This window comes from Emydura macquarii, unplaced genomic scaffold (assembly GCF_026122565.2).
Source record: "Emydura macquarii macquarii isolate MOO-44397 ecotype Brisbane River unplaced genomic scaffold, CSIRO-AGI_Emac_v2 contig_2205, whole genome shotgun sequence".
Taxonomy (NCBI): Eukaryota; Metazoa; Chordata; order Testudines; family Chelidae; genus Emydura; species Emydura macquarii.
The window spans coordinates 23,144,344-23,165,971 of NW_027132342.1; the positions used below are offsets into that span (position 1 = coordinate 23,144,344).

General features: G+C 45.9%; 1 protein-coding gene across 2 annotated transcripts in view; it reads left to right on the forward strand.

Annotated features, from left to right (window-relative positions):
- BLTP3B (bridge-like lipid transfer protein family member 3B) overlaps positions 1-21,628 on the forward strand; it is a 95,543-nt gene that overhangs the window by 22,288 nt on the left and 51,627 nt on the right. The gene's annotated exons all lie outside the window — the stretch shown is intronic.

Consider the following 21,628-nt stretch of genomic DNA (forward strand, 5'->3'; position numbering starts at 1 on the left):
CCTGGCTGTTAGGTCTCTGCTCTGCGGGATCTCCCCCATACTTTGTGCTTTCAAGGGTTCAGTCAGTATCAGTCCAGAGGCAGTGCTGGGAGCTCTTTGGAGCTCTGCTGTCATGGAGCTACTTACTCATTTCCATGACAGCAGGGCTGCAGTGGGCTCCTGGTGTAGCTGAAGGGCCAGTGACACCCGATCCCCGCTGGCACTCTGACTGTTCCTGATTGACATTTTTAAAATAAATTTCAGTGTGTCAGTTTTAACGTTTATCAGCAGTTATCAATTATAGTTAGGCTTGGAGGATTTAATTTTAATATATTAAAATTATATATTTAAATAGAAAAATTATGCAGTGCATGATTGCTGCCATAAAGAAAGACAAATCACTGAATTGGTGAAAGTCAAAACCAGAGTTTATTGAAGTGTTAACCAGCTTTTGACATCAGTAACTTCTGCAAATCCAGAGAGAATATTATCTTCATTTCAGTTTATTCAACTAGTTCAGTTCAATGACTAATTCATTTTAAGTTAAGAAATCAATTGGGACTTGCAAAAAGCAGGAAAACAAGTTTTCCACTTCCAATCTCTGAGTAAGAACTAGGTGTGAGCATGAGATCTACTAGTTCTAAAATCTTGAAGGACACAATAACCAGAAACAGTCAGGCCAGTTCACTAACTACAGATGCCTCTATCTTTGTGTAACAACTCAGTTATTTTTAAATGCAAAATATGTTTTGATTAGCTTTTTTTCTTATCCAGTACATTCAAGGTAGTTTTATTTTACTCATGTGTGTGTGTCTTTGTGCATTCTTAATTAAATTCCAATTTTCATCCAAATAGAGCTTGACACAATCACAGGTTTAAAAAAGATCCAGTTAGTAAGAAATGCATCACTCACCATTTTCTAAGATAATGTATATTAAGCTATATAAATTGCTTAAATAACTGTGTATAGAAAAGAAGTAACAAATTTAGTATACAGGCCATATTTTGTTGCAAATGGACATGTTTTAATGGTTGCTAATCAATGGGAATCAACCTTTTATTAGGAAAATAACTAAAAAGTACAAAAGCAAAACAAAATTAAAATTAATTATTTAAATCAAGGTTTCCTGCTTGCTGATTTAAATCTCTTTGACTTAAATCAGTCCACACCCTAGTTTTCTGCCGTCTACTTAGATGTTCCTTGGGTAGGCAAAAACCAACCAGCAGCTGCCAAAATATCAGTGCAGCTCTGTAACACTTTCAAGTGAAATAAATTGTAATCCTAATCAATGGGCTCCGAATGTAGAAGGTTGCTGTAAAGCGAAAGGACTTATCCTAGTTATTTTCCCTCTATGTTTAGGGGCCATTGAAGTAAATGTTAAAAACTCCCATTGACTTTGCTGGCATTAAGGCAGAGAAGGGATTATGTAGGGGCACTGACTAGAACTTCCAAAGATGATTGTGAGGAACCTGTAGAGACCAACAAAGGAGAAAGGAGTGAAGACCGTGTTTAAAAAGTCACAAATGTAAAAAGTAGGACTGAGGGGAAACAAAAACAGAAACACAGGAAAAGGGATATGGAGACAAATACAACACATACTCTTTTTCCAATGATAATGACTACAAAGTTAAATGTAGGTGAGGAACCCAAATGTGTAATTTGGTAGGCATCCCTCTAGACCACTGTACAAACTGCTCTGCATGGCCCCTCCGCCAAACCCGATAGGGGGGAAAAGAAGCAGATAGGAGCTCTACCTCTTTTGGTTGTACCACTATCTCTTCTATCACTAATAAATTAATGAAAAGTTAAAGATGTGTCCTGCTACTTTAGGAGGTGCCATCCCTGTAACTGAAAATTTTATCTACACACTTAACCAAGGTTCTTTGCTTTGCGTCAGGCTTGCCTGTGCTCGACTGGCAGGACTGGTTGGTGTCAAAAACAGGTCCTGGCTTACTGCACAGCTGGATCCCCCAATTGCTTGTCCCCCATACTCTTCCTCATCCACCACCACCTCCTTGTTGTTTACAGCAAGGGCCTGTAACTCTGGCTTCTCAGAAGAATCCACAGTGCTGTGGGATGGGAGAGGATGTCTCTCACTGAGTTTGGCATACAGCTCTTTGTAAAAGCAGCAATCTGTGGGTTGGCACTGGTTGTTGGCTTCCCTGGCTTTCTGGTATGCCTGTCTCAGCTCTTTGGCTTCCATTCAGCACTGCTATTTGGTCCCTCTCATGTAAGTGTTTTGTAACTTTCTCCTTTAATTATTTTTTCAACCAGTTTACCTGATGTCGAAGTAAAATTCACAGGTCTGTAATTCCCAGCATCACTCCATGCACCTTTTTGGAAGATAAATTCATCTTTCACCTTCCAGTCTTCCTATATTGTAGCTAATTTTAATAAGAGATTTCATACTTTTGTTTGCAACTCGTATACTACTTTCTTGAAGACTTTCAGAACTCTTGGATTAATACTGTCTGGTCTTGGTGGCCTTCTGCTATTCATTTTCTGTTCGTGCCAACACTTCTTTTGACATCTCAGTCTCTGACAATGACTCACCTTTGTTACCTATCCTACATCTACTCTTTTCAGGTGTCCTCTGTGGGTTAAGGCTGATGCAAATAAATCATTTAGCATTTCTGCAATGTTCTTCTCTTCCTTAATTGATCACTTTGCTCCCTGGCAGTTCCATCTTTTTAATCCTCTGTGACTTTTTTTCTAGTTTGTGCCTTTTCCTGTAGTTCCTCCTATCTGAAAGGTGCTCAAAAAAGCAACACTTCACAGAACACTACTGAGTCCCAAAGTGGCCACAGAGGGTTTGTTATGTAAACCTAGATATAATATGAAAGGTCCAAATGGTTTTTTCTCATCCAGAGACCTTCTGCAGTAGGGACTAGTAACCCACCCAAGCACCTTAGGTCTCTTGATCCAATTTGTGACAAGTTGTTGTTACTGAAATAACTTAGAGATTTCAGACAGGTTCACTCAGACCTTTGTTTTTGTAAATGCTTATCTTGCATTTCCTTCCAGGATGTATTTGGCAAAGAACTAGCCCCAGCCCTTTGTGGTTTCAAATCTCAAGGCTTAATTACAAGGGGCACAGTTAATGGGGTGATGGTGGACTCCTTCCCTATAATGTCAGGAATCCTGAAAACATTTACTTCCTCAGAACCTCTATGTCTCTAATTTCCAGTGGGTGCCCCTATTTCATGCTTCAGAAACTGTGGAAAAACTTCTCTTTGAATCTCTCAGTACAGTGGAGCTAGGTTCTCTCACTCTGAAAGTGGTGTTCTAGAGGCCATCCGCTCGAGCAGGAGGAGAGGGCTTGAAAAATAGCCTTGTTCTACTATGTTCACTATTTTTGTTTTCCACAAAGGTACGGTATGTAGCTATTAGGATTTACCACAGTTTCCTTCCCAAGGTCCTGTTCATTTGAACAAGGACCTCTCTCACCCTGGAGTTTCAATGCATAGCCACAAGGGAAGAAGGAAGTGTGGCACATCTTTAATTTGATATGGGCCTGTAGCAGTGTGCCACCAGGGGCTCCTCTGCCCCTGCCTCCTTCTGGCTCACAAACCACTCCGAGACCCTCAGCAATCACCAGTGCACTTTATTTCCAGAGTGTCATCTCACCACCTTCTTACAATACACAGCTTGGACTAGCTGCCTCAGACTCCTCAGCGCAGGCAGGCAGAGCCTCTGCTCACCTTCCATCCTCTGGCTTCCCCCTACTTCCTTCACCTGGGCCTGTATGTATCCCCCAGGCTAATTAGACTGACAGCTGCTTCCCATTCACAAATCAGATACAGATGTCTCTAGCCAGCTTGAATTTACCTTGCTTACTTGAGGCTGACATGACAGAAGGTTGGGTAGGGGTTTGCTGCCCGGTACCCTGTCACAGGGCCCTTAAGATTTGCTTAGATAGCACTGAACATTTGTGTGGAGTGGACTTGTCATTTGTTCTATTTGAGGGGTTTAAAAAAGGATATGTCTTGATCTGTCTGACCCAAATGGATCAGATCATGTATTCAGCAGGTCTTCAAAGTAGATGAGACTCAGATGTCCAGATGTGATCCAGGCTCACTCCGCTTGGGCAGTCTCCTTATTCAGTCTGGAAGGTGAAGTTTAAGTTGATGTATTATGCAGGGCATCTGGCATTCTTTCCAAACCTTCACCAACCACCAAAATCTGAATTTCCTCTCATCAGCTGGTGCAGCCTTTGTCCACAGAGTGCTTAAACCTGTGCTTCTATAAGAGCAGCTTTCTTCTGGAGAGAAGAGGAGTGGGCACTCACTCTTAGGTTTGACTATATGAACACTTAGTTCTCTGAAAGCAGGGAAGTAAATATACTAGCATTCTGTAGCATTCAATAGCATTCTGTACACTAGGTGTCCATGTGGACCCTACTGCCATGCATTAAAAGTTCCTTAGTGAGTTTTATTTGCTCCCTAAGGTAGATTAAAGTGTAGTACAGAACTTTTAGTGAATGGCAGCAAGGTCCACATAGACAGCTGGTAGAGAGGTAGATTTACACCCCACCTTTCCATGAATTGAGTGTTTATATAGACAAGACCTGTCTGTCCTCCACCCCATCATTCTCCACACTCTGTTAAAGTTAGTTGTGTCTCTCTTAGCCAAGCCTTCTACAAGTGTTTTGGGGTACTGCTCTTCTCGGAACCCAAGGTTATCACAGACAAAATTACAGAATATAAATATTAGGTAAGTGTGATGAAAATTCTCTTTATATGCCCTTTATTCAGATTTTTAATGTTTTGAAAAACTATCCTCTGGATTATTGCTTTTTCTGTTTGCAAATGTGAATGTATGTATTATACAAACACACATGTTATTTATGTGTATGTGTAAATAAAATGTTTGAAAAGTTCCAGTTGGTTATGTTGCATTAACATGGTGGTTTTCAACCTTTTTTCATTTGTGGACCCTTAAAATATTTCGAATGGAGGTGCAGATTCCTTTGGAAATCTTAGACATAACCTGCGGACCCCAGGTTGAAAGCCACTGCATTAGCAGATCATGAAAATGATGTTTTTGCTATGCCTGAAAATACTTGTTTTAGAAGTAAATTAAAAATGCTTTAAAATAAAGTGCATGCAGATTAACAAGACTTTTTATTAAACTTAACAAGTATTACCACATTGTACATATAAATTAAACCATAAATGTAATGGCATAATTATACTTAACACTATGTATACGCATGGGAACCAGATTATGGTTGTGGTGTCTGTAACTTTGAATTTCTTGACTCTTGTGGATTGAAATTCTCAAATATTATATAACATTACCATAGCTTTTTGCACTGACTATTAGACCTGAATTTAAAGTGACATTCTCGCATATAGTTGTTAAAACCCAAAATGTAGGTTTTTCGGGAGAGAGGGAGGTTTTGCGAAAGCTGAAGCTTTCATAAAATTGAAAATAAATCAATGTAAACATTTTTGTGTTTGGATTCCCCTGCAGTGTTAGCAAATCAAATATTTGCAACTTTTTATGTTGCAAGAGGCAAGGAGGCCAATGAGGACATAGGTCAGAATTATCTTTTGTCCAAGTGACTGCAGCAGCTTTATTAAAGCTTTAACATAACATAACTAAAGACAGCCTGCCCAGGCAGTAGTAAAAAGGGGGATGGCCTCAGCCAACCCAACTGATTATCAATTTACTCCTATTTTCACTGATAAAATTCCAAACAGCCTAAATTTTCACAGTCCAATTGCAGTAATTACCAAGTGCAGATCACTGCAATCATGAGACCTCATATATGTGCCTGGGACTCCCTGAAATCCAATCCCATTCTCAACGAAGGTGAGTTGATGTGCAGCTCACTGAAAAGGGGTTATTTATTTCCAATCTCTGTGGATTTGGCAGTACCAGTCATCTACTATCATTAACTCTATTCCAGATTAGGGGAATCTCCCCCATGCTGCTAGCACAAACTACTTAAAGTTGTGATCTTGTAAATCAAAAACAAATGAATTATTCTGTGTAGTTGTGCATCCACTTCAGTCTAGATGTGCCTGAACCCCACAATATATAGCACTTTGCCTCACACAGTGTACCATAAACATCTCCAAACAGACAGAATGACATGAAACTTGTGTCCTAGGCACCAGTAATTTCATTTGGAGATATAGGAGCGGAAGGAGAGATATTACAAGAGCAGGGGCGGAGGCGCCTACTCAGCACTGTCCTTTATGCCCCTGCCCAGCTGCACGCCAGCCAATCCCAGTGTTTGTAGCAAGCACTGATAATTCACCAACAGCCTCTCTCCTAAGAGAAAAAAGTTATTGGTCAGCAGTTTTTGTGGTGGCGCCCAGAGGTCTGGCCCTATCCTCTTGGCCCGTGGCCTTGAGGAGCCAACCCATTTTGATGCATGAAGGTCAGCGAGTGAAATCAACAACTGACAATAAACAAAAGTGAAGATGCATTGGGCAAGGTCAAAACGAAGAACAAACATCACAAATGGTGAAGAGTAAACTAGATCATTAATCAGAAAAAAATATTCAATCTGAAGTGTTATTAACTAGAGCTGGTTGGAATAATTCCAATGAAACTTTTTTTTTAGTTAGAATTTGCCATTTCATTGGAAACACTTAGATTTTGGTGAACTTCTGATGGAACCCAGTGAGGATGTTGAGGAGCCGGTAGTCCTGGGAGTCAGCCAGCCTGAGGAGCTGGCTGCCCTGGAAATCAGGGAGATGTGAGAGCCCAGGCTACTAGCTCCTCAGCAGCCTACCAGGAAGTCTGTGCCAAAGCCAGCACTCTCTGGACTTCTAAGTGCCACATAGGCTGAAGGGGAGCTGGAAGACTAGACACTCCAGCGAAGCCTGGAGGCTTAGCGCTTGGGAGCCAGTGCTGCCAGAGCTTCTAGGCTTCTGGCTCCTCAGCAGGCTGCTGCGGATCTAGGGAACCTGGAAGTCCTGGCAGCTGCTGACTGAAATTGACATGATTCTTCTCAGTTTCACTGCTGACCACCACTGAGTTGCAGCAGTAAAACTAACCAGACTGTTTGTTAATTTGCAAATTTTCGTGCACAAGTAATTTTTGTCAGAAGCCTTATTCTTTCTCCAGTTGATGTGAGATTTAGAAAGTGACCTTTAGATGTACTGATAGATTTTTGCAAAAATCTTAGGAAAATAGTTTGAAATTTTTGGGTGTGACCTGTGGGTTGGTGATGGATATATAAAAAGAAATATATAAAAATAAAGTTCATACCAGGTTCTCTTGAGGTTTCCTATTTTAAAAACACAGTTCTTTGCATTACTAGCTTGTGATGTTGTATGATAAAAATATTTAATGTTCTTGTTATGGCTGAAAACACTGAATGTCTACTGTACAGTTCCAGAATCTTGATTTTCAGCCAAGTCAGACTGGACAGTAGGTGCAACTGGTAATGTGATATCTGACATTTGGTGAGGCTTTACATTCTGAAATGATAGCATTACTCATCCCTGTATTCAAGCAAGTTAATTAGCTTTTCTTCTTATCTTCTTTTTGCTCCTTTATCTTCCACTCTATTTCTATTTTTATATGTATTTCTCTCTTCTGAAATTGCTTTGCTACTTTGGATTTCCCTCAGTCTAGTATTATCAGCCTCCATTTATCAATCGAAGCTATAAAATGGTTAGTTCATCCTACTCAGGACAATGATGTAATTTCCCAATGAAAGTGTCATGACATTTCCAACTTTCTGTTGAAAGTGTTATTTAGATAGGGTCTAAAATTAACATATGTAAAAAAACCAAAATGCAAAATTGCCCTAAATATATATGCATTTTCCAGAGACCATTTTCATGTTCCACATGTCAGTTGGCTCCTATGATGACTGTGATGTGACAGAAATTCTGCAAGATCATAGTGAAGCAAGAGGTAGTAAGCAAAACGTGAGGGCAGCTAAAAGAAAAGTTAAAAAAATTAGGTACGTGCTTTATTCCCATATGTCCTTTTGCAATTGGAGAATTGAGAAATACATAAAATGTATTTTAATATTTCACAAAATGTTGATTTCTTCAAGTAGTGTCCCTATGGGTGCTCCACTCTAGGTGCACTTGTGCTCTCTGCACCTCAGATTGGAGATTTTAGGTAGCAGTTCCCGTTCAAACCTGTGCATGCACTCTCCCCATCTCATGCTCTGCACTAGGGCTATACATCTTACCAGGCAAACTGCTCTCAGTTCCTTCTCAACTGCCTCAGTCTGAGGTGGAGTCTCAGCAGCATCCAAATTGAGATTACCTCACTTGTATTTTTTTCTGTTGTTCAAGATAGTGTTAATTCACAGGGTTTCCATTACTTAGTGCTGGTAATCTCTTTTTAAATTTCTTTTTGAGTTTATATAAAAAAGAAAAATATTTTTTTTGTTATTAGAATAGCAAACTTCCCCATCCATAGATATTATTTTCTTGTTTCTTCATAGAATCATAGAATATTAGGGTTGGAAGGGACCTCAGAAGGACATCTTGTCCATCTCCCTGCTCAAAGCAGGACCTCTAGGGAAGTGGAACCTGGAAAGGGTATGCCTGGCTTCCCTGGGTTTAAATGTTGCCTTTCCTAGCAAGAGGCTATCCCTGTCAGTGATGGACATTCCCACTGTATACTTTTTCTTGGGGAGTCACATGTCCCTCAAAAGTGTAATTTCTGCCTCAAATTAAAGTCAAGGGCCAGAAAGAACTGTGAACTAAAACTATGTCTTCTTATGATGGAGAGTTCACTCTGACAAGCTTCCAACCCCAGCCCAGGGATCCCCCTATTTCCCCCCAATACAGCAGTCCCCAGATGAGGCTGATTCCATCAACTTCCTTGGCACAACGCTCCTCTATAGCTTTAAAGAGGAAATCCCTGGATTCCTCTCAAAAAGCCTCTAGAAAATGGGCTTCAAGTCCCTTGGGTAGAGAATCTGCCACAAAGAGATGATCTCCAACCACATTGACCCCCTTGGCACCCACCGATCTTTGACTCGGTACACATGAGTCATCAGGCTCCTCAGGTACCATCATTGACAGCAAGCCTAAGGACTCTTAAGCGTTCAGGCTCTGGAAGATCGGTACCGTTGGGTGAACGGAGTGGTAGAGAGAAAACCAGCTCCTCTAAATTAGTATTGACAAGGGCCTTGGTATCTAGTATTTCAGTTCTGCAGAAAATCAGACCAACACCTACTGGTCATTAATCGGCGCTCAAGAAACCTCCAGTATCACCAGCACCTTCTCTCTCAGTTGTCTCTGTTCATCTTACCTCAGTGGTACTGCCCATCATCCTGATACCACAGGAATTTTGTTTTCCCAGGGACTTGGTGGTTTCAGAAATGCCTGAGTCTTCCCTGCTCGGCACTGATGCTTTCCTTGTACCAACCATCTCTTGCTCCTGGAGATCGAGCACAGTATTGATGGTGTCTTCCATAGCTTCCATAAATGCTCCACCTCTGCCAAGTGATGAAGAGAAGGACTGATTCTCATCAGTCTCTCACATTTCTATACAAGGCTCTCCTTTCCACTGTCAGAGAGCTTTCCATCCTGAGGCCTCTGCAGAACCAGCTTCCTGTCATGAGTCACACAGCTCACTCAGTTGGCATGGATGCCCTTATGTGTCCCCACCATTGCCTTTTGTATCATCTCAGTGGCCTTATTCGGACCCGGGGGTGGCTTATTGCCAGCAATTCTCAAAGGCCCCTAGTGTTTTTTACTGGGACCAAGAGAAGGCAATCCTCTCCAGCTTTTCTCCTGACCCACAAAAGCAGACCTTTGAGGAACAGGAAGTAAGATTAGACAAGGAGATTAATCCTGCAACAAACATTTCTCCATCCTCCTCCACCAACATTGACAATTTCAGGCCTTATTAAAAGGATAGTGAACTCCTTACAAATTCTGCTAGAAGATGTTAAGGAGTTACAGCGCAAGCTACTCAACATCAGAACACTTCATCTACCTGCATTAACCAGGTCTTGCTGAACCCAGCAAAACATATGGCATACCCTGGCCACAATACCTTCCACCTGGAAGAGAGGGGACAAAAAATACTATGTTTTCTTCAAGGACTCAGAGTTTTGATTTTCACACCTATCCCTGAATTACCTTGTCGTCGATGCTGTAAATGAATGTGGTGGACAGTACCACTCTAAAATGATCCCATAAGACAGGGGTTTTAAGTGTCTTGATTTATTTGGTCATAAATCATACTCATTGGTTACTTTACAATTTAGGATTGCCAATTACCAAGCTCTCATGGCAAAGTATAACCATATTAATTACTCCAAACAGAATGCCTTTATTGAGCAGCTTCCAAGAGACCAGCGGGAGCAATTTCGGGCAGTATTTGCCGAGGGCCATCTCCTTGCAAGGACATTTCTGCAGACCTCTTGAGATGCCACCGACACAGCCACTTGTTTTGTCTCCATGGAGGTGGTCATGAGACAGGCTTCCTGGCGTCAGCTATCCAACTTTTCAAAGGAAGTCCAGTCTACAGTTGAGGACCTTCAATTTGAGGGATTAAAGTTGTTCACCAAGAAAACTGATGAATCCCTCCACACATTAAAAGATTCTAGAGCCACTTTGCACTTGCTGACAATTTGCACGCCTGCCCAAAAAAGAAGATCCAGTAAATCCCAGATGCCTACTCAATTTCCCTTCCCAGAGGCATTATGAACCCCCGCACAAAAGAGATTGATTGCTGAAAAGGTGACCAGCTGCCCCACAAGCATCCACTTCACAGCCTTCTATATCTAAACATGAATTTTGATGGGTTGGTCGGGGGCCCAAATTATCATTTCCATTCTTATCTGCTGCAGCAATCCGTGCATCTCCCTTGCTTTGGCGACTGTCTTTCTCTTTTTCATCAAAACTGGGAACACATAACTATGGATGAGTGGGTGTTGGAGCTCATTTCTACAGGATATTCTATCCATTTTCCCTCCCTCCCACCTATACTAGCCCTCCCCCTGTCCCCTCTCATGAGTACCTTTTACAACAGAAAAACAACTCTCTCCAGGACTTGGGTTCTATAGGATCCATTCCCACACAACACAGAGGGACGGGATTCTACTCAAGGTACTTTCTGATACTGAAGAAGAACAGCAGTTGGAGACCCATTCTAGATCTAAGATCACTCAACAGATCTATAAAGATTCAGTGGTTCAAAATGCTAACTGTTGCAGCAATAATTCCATCTCTGGACGAAGGGGATTGGTTCTTGGCCCTTGACTTACAGGATGCTTACTTCCATATTGCGATCCACCCACCATGCAGAAGGTTTCTACTATTCACTTTGGGTCAGGATCACTTTTAGTATAAGGTGTTCCCATTTGGTCCATCATCTGCAACCAGAGCATTCTTAAAGATCCTTTTGGTGGTAGTGACACATCTTCACAAACAAGGAATTGTGATATTCCCATAATTAGCTGATTGCCTGTTCAAAGGACACTCCCTCACTGAGGATTTGATGGTCACACAAAAGGCCATGAACCTATTCCTCTGACTGGAACTACAACTGAACGTCTGAAAGTCCACATGAAATCTGGTACAACATCTGGAATTCATAGGAGCCTATCTTGATGCAGTAGCAGCCAAAGCATTCCTCCTCTCACGCAGTTCAACACTGGTTAATTTGGTCTTGACAGTCCAGGTCAGCCCTCAGACGTCGGAGAGAAACTATCTCCAGCTACTGGGACACATGGCGGTGGGCACCTTTGTAATAAATAACATGAGACTTCACATGTGCTGCCTTCAAAGGTGGCTCAGAACACTCTAATTATCAATTAAACTTCTCTTGATGCCCTGGATAGTCAAAAAGTCCCTCGGCTGGTGGAAAGGCCATCACAACATTTGTGCAGGGGTTTCCTTAATTCAACCACTCCCAACGCTGGTATTAACAGATGCATCCCTATTGGGATGGGGAGACAACCTGAGCATCCACGCTGTTCAGGGCAGGCAGTCTTTATTCAAGTCCACTCTACATACCAATTTGCTGGAATTCAGAGCAGTCAGAAATGCTTCATGCATTTCCTCCCACTGATGAGGCCAACCATATAAAGATCATGATGGACAACATCTCATGTGTATGTATTATATAAACCACCAGAGAGGTGCGAGATCACCTTCCCTCTGTGTTTGGAGCAGTGAAACTCTGGAATTGGTCTATTCATCATTACATCAACATCCTTCCATCATAAGATGGTTTCCATCATAAGATAAAGGGTTATTCTGTTTTCGCTTGTCCCACGACAAGAAGTTTTCTCAAAGGTCTGGGTAACCTTTTCGTACAAATGGGATGCCCCACACCAGCATGGGATCACAACTTCTCTCTTCGAGTGATTGCTCATATCCATTCCATTATAGGTGTGTGACTGCCCCGTGCACAGATTCCCGGAACTTTTTTCCCCTTAGCAAGCTCCGTGGGTGTTTCAGGTGCCCCCTGGAGTACCGCGCTCATGCCGTGGTACATAGGGCACTGCCGACCCCGCGGGCCCTCAGATCCTTCTTTCCGCCCGTTGACGGTTGCTGGAACATTGCCTCTTGCTTTGCAAGTCGCAGCCCCTTAGTAGTTAGTGTTTGTTTAGAAAGCAGTTAAGTAATTAGGTAGTTAGGGAACCCTCAGGGTTTTTTTCTGTATGGCTCAACGGGTTTCAAACCTTGCACCGAGTGTGCCAAACTTGTCCCTGTGAGTGACCCTCACGATCGCTGCCTCCGATGCCTCGGGGAGCAGCACCGCAGGGACAAGTGCAAGATCTGCAGAGCCTTCAAGCCCAGCACCCAGAAGGAGAGAGAGGCGCGGCTGAAGGCTATCCTCTTGGAGTCTGCCCTCCGTCTGGACTCTGAACCGGCGCATTCCCCTGTGGCACCAAGCGTCTCCTCGGTGCGGAGCGCTCCTCCGGCACCGGCGTCGTCGACCCAGGGCCCAGCACTGAAGCGCCCCAAGGACTCCACGCGCCGAGACTCTCCCTGCACCGCCTACCCGGCCCCCGGGGAGTCAGGAGATGCCCCAGCCACGTGCCGTCGAGATTACTCCGGCACTGGCATCTCCACGCAGGGAGCCTTCCCCGACTCTGCGGAGTGGGGTAGTGCCCTTGCAAGGGCCGTCAACGCTGGAGGCATTCGCCGCGGCACGCGCCGTCATGGCCCTGCCCACGCCTCCATCCCCTCCCTCGGCCGAGGGCTAGGGGACCTGCGTCTTGGGGTAAACTCGCGCTGGGCGGCCCAGTGGTTGGCGGAGACAGGAGTCCAAGTCTCCCCCCAGACGGTCAAGGAGGGTAGAGAGTGCGGGCTCCCCTCCCAGCTCCGGCACTGAGTCCTCGAGCTCCTCAACACCGCAGCACCGAGGGCGGTCAAGGAGCTTGCATAGGGCTACCTCCCAGTCCTCCATGGAGAGCCCATCTCGGCACCGCAGCTCACGGCACCGGTCTCAATCCCCGGCGCAGATCCCGGTGCCCTATATCTCGATACCGGCACCACCGGTACCGGCCCCTCCGGCACCAGCACCACCATTACCACTGGCACCGATGCCTTCGGCATCGGCGCCGACGCTGACACGTCCGGGACCGACTCCTCGGCACTGGCCTGCACGACATCTCGCGGATGGTCCCGCTCCTCTGGTCGGCACCGATCGTCACGGTCCCGATCTTCGCGTCGGCACCGCTCCCACTCCCGGGGGGGAGGAAGTGTCGACGCAAGTCGTCGAGAGGGAGAAGACATTCCATCTCCAGTAACTCCTCTCCACGCCGGCACTGCACACGACGGCACCGACATTCACCTTTGTCATCCTCCAGGAGCCGCTCTTCCGCAAGGGGAAGTAAGCGGAGGTCCAGCGGTTCCGGATCCAGATCTCGGCACCGGGTGTCCCAGTCAGTACCGATGCCAACTTCAGCATGGCCTCAGGGGCCTTGGCAGTGGCCATATTGGGGTCCCTGGGGGACACAGGTGGGCCAGGCTACCGCCTCGCTCCACTCATCAGTGGCCCCGCCACCACCTCCCCCTACGACCCAGCAGGACAAGGGCCATCCCTCCAAAGGGGGATCAGACCCAGAGGAAGGCCCCTCCACAGGGCCACTTACTCAATCATCCTCCTCATCCCCCGTTGATGCCACCTCCCGGGACCGTAAGGCTCCATTTCCTGACTTCAGAGCTCATCAGGACATGCTAAAAAGAGTTGCTAGCAACCTGAATTTGGAACTAAAAGAGCTCTCAGAGGAGGACGACGACCCCCTATTCGGGGTTTCTGGGATGGTAGGCCCATCTAGAGTAGACCTCCCCGTCCACGAGAGGGTGCTCAAGTTAGCAAAATCCCTCTGGCAAACCCCTGCCTCGGTTACCCCTACTGCCAAGGGAGCCGAGAAAGAAAACTTTGTACCCACCGAGGGGGTTGAGTACTTATATAATCACCCTGCGCCATGCTCCTTAGTGGTGGATGTGGTGAACCAGAGGGATAGACAGGGGGCCCAGGGTAACACCCCCAAGAATAAAGAAGTCAAAAAACTAGACCTGTTTGGCCACAAGGTCTATACAACAGCATCTTTGCAGCTGAGGATTGCAAACCACCAAGCACTCCTCGGGAGGTACAACCTCAACCTCTGGTCCTCACTGCAGAGACTCGCTGAGATCCTCCCGCAGGTTTTACCCCAGGATAAAGCGGCGGACGTCTCGACTGTCATCGAGGAGGGCGCTGCGGTGGCAGGAGCGGCCTTGCATTCCTCCAGCGATGCGGCGGACGCTGCCAGCAGGGCTATGGCCTCAGCCATAGTCATGAGATGATCCTCGTGGCTTCAGTTGTCGGGGTTGTCCCAAGAGGCCCAGCAGACCATACAAGACCTCCCATTCGATGGTGCTGGCCTCTTTTCGGACAAGACCGATGACAAGCTGCATGTCCTGAAAGATTCTAGGGCTACGCTGCAGTCCTAGGGCTCTACACCCCACAGGCCTCGAGGCATCAGTCTCGGCCTCACGCCCAGCGGCAGCCTTAGCCGCCTCCAAGGCAACCCCCCAGACCCGCTCAACCCAGCAGGGGTCGGGAGCGGTTCCGAGGCCCCAACCGCCGTGACCATTCAGGGTCTTCGGCGGGGGCCCAGCAAAGCCCTAATAAGGGCCAAAATAATAAAAAATCCTTTTGACGGTGCGCACAAGGGTGGCACTCTTCCTTTCCTCCTGGATCTCAACCGGCCCTTTGCCCACAGATTCAGGCCATATTATGCCCACTGGCAAAGCATTACTTCGGACCGATGGGTCCTTGGTATAGTTCGCAGGGGCTATGCCCTACAGCTGACGGCCTTCCCTCCAGACTCCCCTCCTACCCAGTCCCTCTTCAGGGACCCCTCTCACGAGCAGCTCCTCACTCAGGAAGTCTGCTCCCTCCTCCAGCTAGGAGCGGTGGAAGAGGTTCCCCCATGGGAAAGGGGAAAGGCTTTTTATTCCCGGTATTTCCTAATCCCCAAGTCCAAGGGGGGTCTGAGGCCCATTCTAGATCTCCGCCGTCTGAACAAGTTCATCAGACGCCTCAGGTTCCGGATGGTCTCCCTAGCCTCTATCATTCCTACCCTAAATCCAGAGGACTGGTATGCTGCCCTCGACTTAAAGGACGTATACTTTCATATTTCTGTCCTCCCAGGACACAGAAGGTTCCTACGGTTTATGGTAGCTGGTGGCCACTACCAGTTTTCAGCCCTGCCCTTTGGCCTTTCATCCGCCCCCAGGGTATTTACAAAATGTATGGCAGTAGTAGCGGCCCACCTGCGCCGCAAGGGAGTTCAGATATTCCTGTACCTGGATGACTGGCTAATCTGGGGCAGGTCCAGGGCCTACGTCAGGAACAGCCTCGAGCTCACGTGCGCAGCGTGCACCAACCTGGGGCTGCTCATCAACTAGCAGAAGTCCATTCTCATCCCGGTGCAGCACATAGAGTTCATTGGGGTCACACTAGATTGCCACCCAGGCCAGAGCCTTCCTCCCAAGGCCTCGTTTTGAGGCAATGCCTGCCATAATAGATGACCTCCACAGCCAGGCGGTGCCTCCAGCTGTTGGGACACATGGCAGCCTGCACGTACGTGGTGAGGTTAGCTCGCCTCAAACTCAGGCCTCTCCAGATGTGGCTAGCATCAGTGTACGCCCCAGTCAGGCACCCTCTGAACAGGATGGTCACATTGCCCACCCAGATATTGTCTTCCCTACTATGGTGGAAGGACCCAAGGGAGTTGTTTGAAGGGAGTTCCCTTCAGGGAAGTAATACCGTCTGTGACTTTGATCACGCATGCCTCAGATGTGGGGTGAGGAGCGCACATCACCGGCAACCTGAGCACCCAAGGGCGCTGGTCACCAGGTGAGATGTCGTTCCTCATCAATGTCAGGGAACTCAGGGCAGTCCGCCTGGCATGCAAGGTCTTCCTCTGGTTCCTCAAGGGCAGAGTGATACAGGTCCTAACGGACAATACAGCAGCCATGTTCTATATGAACAGGCGGGGGGAGCGCACTCCTCGGCCCTTTGCTAGGAGGCCATACAACTTTGGGACTTGGCGGTGAGACACGACTTTCATATATCTGCCTCTCACCTCCCGGGGGTCAGGAACGACGAGGCGGACCGCCTCAGCAGATCGTTCCTTCCCCGATGCGATTGGTCACTACTCTCGGAGGTGGTAGCTTCCGTCTTCCACAAGTGGGTGTTCCCCGACTGGACCTGTTCGCGTCGTCCTGGAACAGGAAATGCCCGAGGTTCTACTCGCTCCGGGGTCGCGAGCCAGGCTCCATCTCCGACGCGTTCCTTATAGACTGGACGGGGACCCTCATGTATGCATTTCCCCCCATTCCCTTGCTACCCAGAGTCCTCTTGAAGATCAAGAGAGACAAGGCGGATATCATACTGATCTCCCCAGCTTGGCCGAGACAGTACTGGTTCAGCATGTTGCTGGACCTGTCCATAGACACGCCCCTGCCACTCCCGAGGCGTTACGACCTGCTCTCCCAGGACCAGGGTCGCCTGCTCCACCCGGACCTGGACTCCGTCACCTGATAGCTTGGAGACTCTGTGGCTGATGGAGGGAGAGAGAGCCTGCTCCATGCAAGTATAGCAGGTCCTGCTTAGCAGCAGGAAACCTTCCACCCAGGTGGTGTACCGAGCCAAGTGGAAGCGTTTTACCTGTTGGGCTCAGTCACGGGGCATCCTACCAAGCTCCTCGCCAATACAGGTGATTTTGGAGTACCTCCTTCACTTGAAGCTTCAGGGCTTAGCCCTGGCCTCTCTTTGGGTGCACCTGGCGGCTGTCTTGGCCTTCCACCAGCCGATGGAGGGCAGATCCTTATTTTCACACCCCTTGTCAGCTAGGTTCCTCAAAGGGGTGGAGAGGCTATATCCCCAGGTCCGCGACCCGGTGCCTCCCTGGGACTTGAACCTGGTCCTCACCATGTTGATAGGACTCCCCTTCAAGCCCACGGCTACATGCCCGTTGCTCTTCCTCTCTTGGAAGGTATCCTTCCTAGTGGCCATTACATCGGCTAGGAGGGTCTCTGAGATAAGGGCTTTAACCTCGGAGCCCCCCTACACTGTCTTCTACAAGGATAAGGTCCGACTGACGCCCCACCCGGCTTTCCTGCCTAAGGTGGTGTCTCAGTTTCATTATAACCAGGATATCTTCCTCCCCGTGTTTTTTTCTAAACCGCACGGTTCGGAGGAGGAGCGGAGATGGCACTCCCTGGATGTCAGACGAGCCCTGGCCTACTACATCGAGAGGACCAGGCTATTCCGGAAGTCAACGCAGTTGTTCGTGGCAGTGGCGGACTGGATGAAAGGCTCACCTGTCTCCACCCAGCGCATCTCCGCCTGGATCACTGCCTGCATCAAGACCTGTTGCGAGCGGGTGAAGGTGCTGCTTCCAGGAGCTGTAACAGCGCACTCAACCAGAGCCCAGGCCTCATCGGCAGCCTTCCTGGGAGGAGTGCCCCTGCAGGACATTTGCAGAGCAGCGACCTGGTCGTCGGTCCACACCTTCGCATCCCACTACACCATTGTACAGCAAGCAAGGGAGGACGCGGAATTCGGCAGAGCCGTGCTGATGAGAGCAACTCACCATTAACTCCTACCCACCTCCAAGGTATGGCTATTTAATCACCTATCATGGGATGGATATGAGCAATCACTCGAAGAGAGAAAACAGGGTTACTTACCAGTAACTGTTGTTCTTCGAGATGTGTTGCTCATATCCATTCCACACCCACCCTCCGTCCCTGCTGTTGGAGTTGGCAGAAAGAAGGGACTGAGGGCCCGCGGGGTCGGCAGCACCCTATGTACCACGGCATGAGCGCGGTACTCCAGGGGGCGCCTGAGCTGACCCTACGGGGCTTGCTAAGGGGAAAAAAGTTCCGGGAATCTGTGCACGGGGCAGTCACACACCTATAATGGAATGGATATGAGCAACACATCTCGAAGAACAACAGTTACTGGTAAGTAACCCTGTTTTTTTTCCTTAGGTGTCTTCCAAGACTTCCCTTTGAACCCATGGCCACCTGCTACCTTTTATACCTCTATGAAAACTGCATTTTCTCCATTACTTCTGCTCAAAGAGTGTGTGTGAGAGAGAGAGGGGCTGTAATGGCATACCCCCTTTTTACAATTTATTTTAAAGACAAGGTCACACTACAGCTGCACCCCATATTCCTACTGAAAATATCTTCAGACTTCCACATAAATCAACTAATCCAGCTCCTAGTTTTCTTTCAGAAACCACATCAAGACAAAAGAGATGCGACATTGCACACACTCAATCTCAGAAGAGCACTAACCTTTTATTTAGATAGGAATAAGCCCTTCCGGAAATCTCCTGGACTATTTCTCTCCATTGTGGACAGATCCAAGGGATCCTCAATCTCCAAACAAAGACTATCTAGATGGATATCTAACTTCATTACCTACTGCTATTGGTTTCACAATCTTCAACTTCCTTCTAGAATACGAACTCACTCCACAAGATTCCTCTCCACTTACATAGCCTTCCTGAAAAATGTTCTGACCACAGAAATATGTAGAGTCTCAGCTTGGACATCTGCTCATACATTTGCTGAACATCATGCAGTTACTCATGATTCAGTGTCTGATAACATATTTGGCTCCACTGTTTTACGCTCAGTTCTCAACTGAACTCCAAAGCTCCACTCCATTCTTAGAGGAACTACCTGCTGCACAGTCACCTAGAGTGGAGCACCCATAGGGACACTACTCAAAGAAGAGGAGAATGTTACTTACCCTGTACAATAACTGTGGTTCTTTTGAGGCGTGTCCCCCTATGGGTGCTCCACTACCAGCTGTCCTCTCCTCTACTTCAGAGTTCTTTCCAACGAGCTCTGCGGAAAAGAAGGAACTGAGGGTGGTTTGCACGTGCAGTGCTATATAGGTTCAGGGTATGAGATGGGGAGAGTGCATATGTGGGCCAAACAAACACTACTACCTAAAATCTCCACTCTTGATGTGCAAGCACACCTAGAGTGGAGCACCCATAGGGGGACACATCTTGAAGAACCACAGTTACTGCACAGGATGAATAACCTTCTCTTCATAATCTTGAAAATACTTGCGGTCGTCTTTACAGTAGTTCCAGATTTGTGCCAATGTTTGTTTCTGAATGGTAGTTATTGTTTAAGTAACTAACAAATAACAAAATTATAATTCAATCAGAAGCAATTTGTTTAGGTTTATTTACATTTTTTAAAAATGAAGTTGCTAGGTAATCACAAACTTGACATATTCAGAAAAGAAACCTCTTTAAAGTATCTTACAGTAATGAACAATCTCTCTGTCCTTAAAAAGGAAAAAAGAAAACACCTTTCTTTAACTCGTTGGGTTTCAGCTGTAGCTCTGGGGAAGCCCCATAAAACTGGAAAAAAGCTGAAGTGCCAATTTTTAAAAAGTGTAAATGGGATGACCTGTGTAATTGTAGGCCTGTCAGCCTGATATCAATCCCAGGAAAGATAATGGAGCAGCTGATACAGGACTGAATTAATAAAGAATTAAGGGCGGGTAATGTAATTAATGCAAATCAAAGTGAGTTTATGGAAAATGAATCCTGTCAAACTAAGTTGATATCTTTTTTTTATGAGATTGCATGTTTGGTTTATAAAGGTAATCGCATTGGCATAATATACATAGATGTCTGTAAGGCATTTGACTTGGTACCACAATGCATTTTGATTAAAAAACTAGAATGCTATAAAATTAACGTAACGTACATTAAATGGAATAAAACCTAGCTAACTGATAAGTCTGAAAATGTAGTTACAAATTGGGAATCATCATTGAGGTGTGTTTCCAGTGGGATTCTACGAGGATTGGTTCTTGGCCTAATGCTGTTTAAAATTTTTTTCAATGACCTGGAAAATAACATAAAATCATCACTAATAAAGTTTGCAAAGGACACAAAAATGGAGGAGAGGTAAATAACAAAGAGGACAGGTCACTTCTCCAAAGTAGTCTGGATCTCTTAATAAACTGAGTGCAAGGAAACATGTTTCAATATGCTAAATGTAAAAGTATACATCTAGGATCAAAGAAACGGGACTCTCGAGTAGGATTAGAGAGAGAGGTTATTTTACCTCTTTGTTTTACCATTTGGCACTGGTATGACCATTGCTGAAATACTGTGTTCAGTTCTGGTGTACACAATTCTATTGATCTGTTTAGCTTTACAAAGAGAAGGTGAAGGAATGTGCTGATTATAATCTGTAAATCTGTACTTGATTAACAAGTAGTCAATAATGGGCTCTTCAGTCTAGCAGAAACGCAATTAACTATTGGAACAATATAGAAAGGGTCATGGTGGATTCTCCATCACTGACTATGTTTAAATCAAGATACACTGTAGGAATTAATTTGGGGAAGTTCTACAAAAAGTCAGACTAGATGATCACAATGGTCCTTTCTGGCCTTGGAATCAATGAATCTAACACTTTCTTGCATTCCTTTTAGTCTTGAAAATATAAAGTTGTACTTAAACTGGTAGGTAGTGATTGGATTATATGTGGTTATGATGTCTAGTTGAGTGACATGACATCCCATGTCCCTAACAGGAACCTTAAATTGGTGAATGTGTGTTGGGCATTTTGGTTTTATTAAGCAGGGTAATGTGCTTATAAATGTTGATAACCCTGGAACATAATGTAAGAATCAAACTGGGAAAGTGCTTGCCAGACATTTTCAGCAGTAATTGGAGACTAGTGGGGGGGGGAAAGTATACCAGAAAACACCCAGCCTAACAGGAAACCTGACAGTTTTCTTAGGAACCAGTCTCTCCCAGTTCGGAGAAAAAAATATGAGCTGCACCTGGCATGGACACTGCAGCAAAGTCATGATGCCTGAAATATTTTGCCATCCTTCTGTCAAATACCAACAGTGGCCATCTGCTACTGAAAGGACCCAAATCACATTCAGTGGATGTGGTCATGTTCTGTGCTATCTGAAGCTGTAAAATGAGAGCCCAAGTTGTGGAGCATAAACAGACTTCCATGGCAGAAAGTTAGGCACTCAGGTCCTGATCGAGCAAAGCAGCTAAAGCATGTGCTTTGTATGATATAAGAACCTAGGTAGATAGGTAAGTTTAGCCAAGTGTGCTCAGCTTTGCCATATACGTCACTAAGGTATGCATTGATTGGCACAAACTGTTGTATTGGTTTAAGTAAATTATGA